This window comes from Myotis myotis, unplaced genomic scaffold, assembly GCF_014108235.1.
Source record: "Myotis myotis isolate mMyoMyo1 unplaced genomic scaffold, mMyoMyo1.p scaffold_m19_p_12, whole genome shotgun sequence".
Taxonomy (NCBI): Eukaryota; Metazoa; Chordata; class Mammalia; order Chiroptera; family Vespertilionidae; genus Myotis; species Myotis myotis.
The window spans coordinates 5,340,732-5,348,728 of record NW_023416316.1 but is presented as its reverse complement, the minus strand read 5'-3'; positions in this window follow the sequence as shown (position 1 = coordinate 5,348,728).

Genomic DNA, 7,997 nt, shown 5'->3' with positions numbered 1-7,997 from the left:
CCGAGGGCCAGCAGAGGCCCGGTCCCGGGAAGGCCAGTGGTTAGGGGCTGGGCCGTGGATGACAGAGCCAGGCCCATCCTGTCTCTGACCCCCGGCCACCTAACTCTCCGGCCTGCAGCTCTTCCTGTACGCGGGGCTCGCTTTTTTACGTAGTGTCTGCTGCACCGCGGTCCTTGCCAGACATGGGGCTCGGTGCCCGGCCACCATCACCCTCGAGGCTGCGAGAGGCCTGCGTGTGCCCACGGGCGTTCCGGCTGATAGGGACACTGGGGGCTGTGGACCCGGGGCGACTGGCAAGCAGGTCTGAATATGGAACTCGCGAAGCCCCCTCCTCACCCATCGCCCGCGGCCAGGGCCCGCCCCCCATCTCCCCACCCCCAGGGGGTGAGGTGGCCCGTGGCCCCCAAGGACAGAGGCCAGAGACCTTGGCCCTCTCCGTTTGCCATGAAAGAGCAAAACCACCGCAGGGTTCAAAAGGAACCAGAGGAAAACCTGGTAACTCGTCCCAGACGGTCCGTCCGCTTTATCAAAGCTGATCCCGGGGAGCAGCGTTCCCACCAGGAGGGGCCGCAGCCTCATTAGGGAGCTCTGGGAACGATGAAAAAGCCGGCCGCCACGCACATCCCGGACAATTAGGCCTTGTCCCTCTGCCTTCAAAGGCAGCCTTGCTGTGCGTGTGCGTGCGTGTGTGCGTGTGTGTACGTGTGTGTGCACATGTGTGTATGTGTGTGTGTGTGTACACGGAAAGCCTCTGTGTGCGTCTCTTCTTTCTCTGTCTTCTTGGCTCTTTGCTGCTGTTCTCTCTCTCTCCTTTCCGTCTACTCTTTCCCCCTCTCAGCGTCTCTGATGATCCCTCTTCTGCCTGCGGGTACCCACAGACGTCCCAGACCAGACAAACACCGCCCCCGGAAACCCGGCTTCATGTCCTTGGAGCAGGTTCTAAGACATTGCCCCCCGCAATCCCCCACCCCGACACTCAGCTTGGCCAAAAGATGGGACGGTGCAATCACTCGGCCAAGTCCTCCGAACTCCAGTTCTGCCATCACGAGTGCAGAATGCGAACTATTCCCCCAGAGCAGGCGCCGGCTCTGGTTTCCGGATGCCGCTCTTGGATGCGGCCGCCGTCTCAGCCCAGATTCTTCCCCGCATCCCTGCGAGCACCGCCCGCCCCTCCCCGCGGAATGCTTCTCACCCAGTCGGGAGTCCGAAGCCAGGCAGGAACACCCCTCTGCACCCTTGTGTGCTGCTGGGGCCTTACTTTGAGAGGCGCCCTGCTCTCCGGGACACGGACTCATTTCGGGAGTGGCACCCAAAACAGACCCAGGCCCCATGCGCAGCACGGGCCTGCCCAGTCCTGCCGCTGCCGCCTGCCCGTCGCCCGGCCCCTGGCACCGGGATGTTTCCTGGAACCGACACCACCCCTTGTGAGACGCAGATTCCGACATCAGGCAACTATTTGAGGGGGCCAGCATGTTGCTTTAAGTGAGAAGGCAAATTCTAGATACTTCTTTTTGTCCTAACACCAGAGGAAGCAGGCCCAATATTTGCAAAATTAGAAACAGCCTGGGCCTCAGCCCTTGGTTGATGGCACTCGGGTATTCACCCATTAAGGCAATCAAAAGAGCTTAAATAAAAGCCTGCAGCCTGCAATATACATGTCCATGAACAAGCGGTAAAACTTCCTGAAAAGGTGATTTCAAAGCCATATTGCCCACGCTTGGCAAATTGCATATTTAATTATTTTGTCAGTCCTTCTTTCTCCTCTAATCTTCGGGGAAAATGCCTTGGGACATACGAAACCAGTTAGGATAATTAAGGTTCGATGGAATTAGGTGTCGGCTGATTTCTGGGAGAGATGGCATCCTCTAACCTGGTCTGAGATGTGTGCAGACCCCAAAAGGCAGGAACGTCTGTAATGTCTGCCTTTCTAGAGAAAGATCAAAGGTCTTTTGTCCCTTTCAAGATGTTTGTAGAATTTGTTTCCCAATTATCCCACATTTGCGCACTGGGACATCCTAGTTAACTCTTTGATGGCACCTCTGGAATTGGGCCGTAATTGACATCAAGCCGCACCTCCCCGCGCCCGGCTCGAGGCCACGCTTCCCATCTGGGGTCTGTGCTCCGAGAGGGGAGAGGTCGGATGGGAGAGAGGCGGAGGGTCCAGGCTGCGGTCTGGGTGCCTTAGGCTTCAGCCAGGCTCTTCGCCCAGCGACACGGGACACAGGACACGGAACTCTCTCCATCACCCAGCCGGGTCTGAACCTTGGTAAACTCCGCCCTCTCGTTCTGGTGTGGCTCCGGGCTAGGGTTTTGCCTTTGCAAAGTTTTGCAATCGTAAGATCAGAACCCCACTGCCTTGGAATATCATTCTAGAAAGGAAGTACACAGAATACATGATTTTCCCATGTTGGAATATTTCTCCTGGTCCACAAGATGTGAGGAAGGAAGGAAGGAAGGAAGGACAGACGAACGGAAGGAAAAGAAAAGAAAGATAACATTTTAAATATTTGGAAGTGGGGGGGGGGAAGCCATCAAGATTTAAAGTTTTAATTGCGACATTGTGAGACTGCGATTAGGAAAGCACGCCAAGGTATAAAGTCAAGTGTCAAAACTTTTTATCTGGCATAAAGACTTGGTCTAGTGTGTGTTTTATTTACTTTTGATCTGTTTCCTTTTCTCCTGCTCCGTCCATCTTTTTTTCCTGATTGCTTAGCTCAAACAATTTGTCTGTAACAACTGTGTCTTACCTTAAGCAGAAGAGAGGGAGAAAGACACAAAAAGAAACACCTTTCTTAGTCTCTTCCTGTGCAAAATGCAACGAATGGCCCTTTAGGAATTATTTTTGGGGAAAGCCCACCACCATCTGAATAACGAAATAGCACCGATTTAAGGAATCCTACTCCCGGAGTCGCCCCAAGAACTTTCGCTTGTAACGTTGTCTGTTTCTTTCCTTGCACTTTGCCCCTTAAAACCCCCCTGTGTCCTGACAAGTTTTACATTGAGGAGAGGGGAAAGTTTCCCTTACACGTCAGCTGTTTCAGAAATTCTCCCAGAGACACCAGAGGTCAGGGGCAGCCCGCTGGCCGCTGTGTTCTCTACTACAAACAACCGGCTCAAAACCGCCGCACGTCCCCAGTAAAAAGTCCCCCTTGCGAGGGAACGCCCAGGCCCCTCCAAAAACATATCCCGAAAGAACAATGTCACCAACAAATGCATTTTCTAACTCTGCGACAGTCGAGGGGTGACCACAGAACCTCTGGATGCTGAGGCAGTGCCTGCACCCCGAGGCCCTCCTGCCAGAGAGAAGCCTGGGCGCCCCCCACCTCCGGGCAGGGAGCAGGCACCCCCAACGGGGACAGGAGCCCAGACTTAACAAAAAAATACACAGGCTGCACCATTCAACTGGAATTTCAGGGAAACAAGGAATAATTTTATTTTTTAGTGTAAGTATGTCCCCAATATTACAGTGAACACACTTACACTAAAAATTTATTCCCGGGGACCTCCAATAACCACTGACTAGAGCGTCCTGTATTTCCTCCTGGGTTCGGCATGGGGTGGAGAACGCTGAGCGGGCACACCCTCCCTTGTCCTTCCAGAAGCAGAATTGAGTCCATCCAGCAAAAGGTGCTCCCGGAAGGCAGGAGGCTCTCAGGCCCTCCCCCTCTCCTCCCCCACGGCCCCCAGGTCAGGGACCCCAGGCCAAGGCAGCAGCAAGCAGCCGGAGCCTGTGCTGAGGGCACCGAGGGCTGGATGGGGATGGACGCCTGGAGATGCTGGCTGGATTGTTTGGAAGCCGCTAAGTATTCATCGTGGGGAGAACGGCGACCCTGCCTTCCTCACACTCGCTTTACAGTTCAGTGCCATTTATTCTGGTGAGCAGCGGGCACCAGGACAGCTTAGGGGCTTTGTCGCTGACTTCTGGTCTGGCTGTCCCCATCCTGCCTGGGTCCAGCCCCTGGGTGCTCGGCGAGCTTGGGGAGCAGGCCTCAGAGGCTCCTGTCCGAGCTTGAGGCCTCGCCCCGCGGGCCCTGCTGGGGTGGAGGGGCCTTCGGGAGGGGGGGTGAGGGTGGTGAATGAGTCCATCAGGATTGCCGAGGGAGAGGGTTGCTCCTCAAGGCTCACTTCCCAAGGTCCCACTCGCTGACCCCTGCCCCACCTCCCCCCACATCAGGAGCTGTGGCCCTGCTTCTCACAGCTCCTCAGAGGCCGGCTCCCCTACTCTTCCCACCCCAGCCACTCCCTCAGCCAGTTCCTCCTCCTGTCCCCCCTAACTCCCTCCTGCTGTAGAAGTCCTTCTGGGCCTGCTGGGCCTCCAGGGAGACAGGGAACAGCTGGTCAGCATCTGGCTCGCCATTAGCCAGGGCCCCTGCCCCTGGGCCTTCCGCTCCCCCGGGCGGAATAATCCCGCTTCCTCTAACCTTTCGCTGGGTCCCGTGCTCCGGGCTTTCATCATGTCCCCCGGCCGCTGAGGCCGCTCCCGGCTCCCTGGCCCTCCCATGGCTTCTGCCGGGCCAGGCCAGGCCGAGCGGCAGGGGTGGGGGCAGGGGGTGACTGACCCCTCTCTCCTCCCAGTCAGAGAAGCGGGGGTGAGGGCAGCCGCGACTAGGAAAGGAGGCAGCTGTCAGGGCCACGCCGGCCCCCATTGCCAGGTGAGCCTCCTCTTGTCACCGGGAAACGGGGCGCCTGTGCCCTCCCTGGAAGGTTTGCCCGGAGGCGATGGGGTAGGGCCCTCTGCCTCTGGCCCAGGTCATCCTGAACTCCCCTTCCTCTGCCGGGTGACCTTGAGCCTGTGACCTCATCCCTACACCCAAGCTTCTTCCCTATAAAGGGGCAGTTAGGAAGACCCCGGAGATAGGCCCTAAGGTGCCAGGCCCTGCCCCACGGGGAGCGCTCAGGACGGTATTATCAGAGGTGCTGTACCCAACTACGGCCTCATTATTATTAATTCTCACCCCAGACTAGGAGTGCATGCTTCCCAACGGCTCAGCTGCCCAGGCCTGCTCCCCCGCGCGCCCCCCCCCCGCCCCAGCCCTCCACAGCCCGGATCCGGGCCCACCACTGGGTTCTTCGCAGCCCACTGGCTGGGAAGGAAGGGGCCTGCGGACCCAGCTGAGCTCCATTTTTCCTCCTCGGTGCTTCCAGAAAGATTTGGGGAATCTCCCCTTTCCAGAGGCTCTGTGGCCCCAGTGCAGGGCTGACGACAGTGGCCCTCTCCCTCGCTTGAGCGGCCTCCCCGGGGCGGAGTGTGCGTGTCCCCAAGCCGGCCAGGGCCCCGAGCAGGCCAGGCCAGGGCAGCTGAACTCCAGCGCTCAGCGCTTACAGATCTGAACAAAAGCCACCCTCACAGACACTTCCAGCCGCCGCACGGACCCTGGGTCAGGTCCCTCAGAGACATGCCAGAGGAAGGGTCCAGGAGCAGCATGGCTGTTTGGTTTGGAACAGCGGTTCTCAACCTGTGGGTCGCGACCCCTTTGGGGGTCGAACGACCCTTTCACAGGGGTCGCCTAAGACCATCGGAAAACACATATATAATGACATATTGTTTTTGTGATTAATCACTATGCTTTAATGATGTTCAATTTGTAACAATGAAAATACATCCTGCATATCAGATATTTACATGACGACTCATAACAGTAGCAACATTACAGTTATGAAGTAGCAACGCAAATAATTTTATGGTTGGGGGTCACCACACCATGAGGAACTGTATTAAAGGGTCGCGGCATTAGGAAGGTTGAGAACCACTGGTTTAGCAGATGAGCACACGACCCCAACCTTTGGTTCTTAGGGGCCCCTGGTCCTGGGAGGGGCTGCAGAGCCAGGTGAGTTCGTCGCCTCCCTCCCCTGGGACTCTGAACCCCAGCAGCCGGGGCCTGCTCCTCCAAAGGGCCATCGGTGGCGTCCCCAGCTCCCCCTGCCACATGTCATCGTCTCTGCAAACAGACACCCAGCACACGGCCTCGCCATTAATTTCCACAACTTGGAAAGCATCCCGGAGACTAGAGCGATATTTATTAAATGCAAACTTCTAATTACTTTGCGGAATGCTGATGAAAACGGCTCCTTAAGTAATCTCTTTCCTGGTGACGGAGCTCCAACGTATTTTTCTAGCAATTATTTTTAACGTCCCGAAAATTGCCCCGCAGATATGCAAAACACATTTCCTAGGAATCGCACTTAAGAGAGGCGCGCTCTCTTCGCCCTCCGTCTCAGTTATTAAGAAAATGGGAAGTCAAATTTGCCGCTAATCACGTTTCCGCAGCAGATCCTAATGGGGGTGACTCCCCCGCCGTGAACAAGGAAAGGAAACCAAGCAATGAAGTCGACAACGCGCCTGCCTGCCGTGGTGTGTTTGCCATTCCCGCCAAGGTGTGCGGGGCCCCGGGCGGGCGGGATGTCCCTGGCGCGCCCACCCTCGCCCAGTGGGTCCCGTGGAGCCGAGAGCCGCAAGAACTTACCTGCGGGCGTCCCGAGGGGCAGGCAGGTCTCCGGAGCCGACCGTGCCAGGGCCAGGCCGGGAGGGTGGAGGTGCGGCGTGCGGAGCGCGTGTGGGGACAGGTGCACGGGCCCATCCCTCTCCGAGGCGCTACCTGCGGTTTACTGGACGTTTATTAGAAGCCCACGCAATATCATGAAGCACCTGCAGGCAATAAAGCCCTTACATGTGTGAGGCCTTGAGGAAATTAACGGCCCCTCCCCGGGGGTGCATATTTTGTGAAGATGTTTATTACAGACGAAGTGCTCCCGGGGCGGACCATTAACAAGTTGTAGAGTGATAAAAGGGTTTTTATCCTTTTTCAGTGACAGAAGTAGGAAGAAGGCTTTCACGGAATCTATAAAAGGCCCACTTCCTAATGAATTTTCTTAACTCTTTATTAATAGGGTTGGCTGAGTGAAGTCGGGGGCCCTTGGACTGCTGGACCATGAGACAAGGGGGACAGAGCAGAATGGGGGGGGGCGGGGAGGCGGGGGCCTGGATGCTGGGCAGACAACACACCAGCAGGGCTGGGTTCGAGTCCTAGGCCTGGGAGACCCGTTGAGCGTCTGGGCGCCTGATGCATTCATTCTGCCCCCAGGACACTCATTTGCAGGCCCCTCCAGGTGATGGGGTGAGTCAGGCCAAGAGGCAGGTTCCAAGCCCCTCTTTTTAACCCCCTGCTCCCCACTCCGGCCTGCAGGCCATTACCGAGATGAAAGCCCAGAGAATGCCTTTGGACCATGCCTGTGGAATCTAATTGAATTATATGAACGCAGTTAAACGTCTGCTTCAGAGAGGCAGGGCTCACTTTCAAGACTGGATGCTTCAGGAGTTAATGGGCTATTTGAACAATATAGGCCGAGAGCCGAACACAGGTGGGCTGTGTTAATAACTTTATTTAGACCTGCTTTTTTCCCCCTTTGAGGCGCACAAGCCTTCCATTAATGCATTCATTAGAGTTTATGGCCGGGTTCTGGTTTTCTCCTAATGACACTGTCCAGACCCGGCTCCCCAGCTAATTGAGGCCAGCTGCCCAGCTGCCCTCCCCGGCCTCGGACCCCGTGTCACCAGGATTAGCTGCTGGAGCTGGAGCTGGGCCTGGGCCTGGGCAGGGCTGGGGACAATGGCAGTGTGGGGAGGGGGCCTGCTATTCTCCCCGACCCCAGTAGCTGTAGGAGAGGAGAGGTCAGGGAGCCTATTATTTGGACACCCCGGCCCCACCCAGGCACTAGTAAGGAGCCCCGCTGGGTGGACTTCCATCACCCCCATCCCCATGGCCAATAGCGCCTCCATCCTGCCCCCTCCTGGCGCTCCTCCCCACTGCAGTCACACTGATGCCCCAAGATTCCAATCTGACGCCGTCAGACCCTGCTGAGCAGCCCGCTGTGGCTCCCCATGTCCCCGGAGGGAGGTTCAGACTTGGTCTTGTTGCCTCCGGCCTCATCTCTCACCTTCATGCATCCTGGGTCCCTCCTCTGCTTGTTGTGCACCATCAGCCAGAAATGTCTCACCC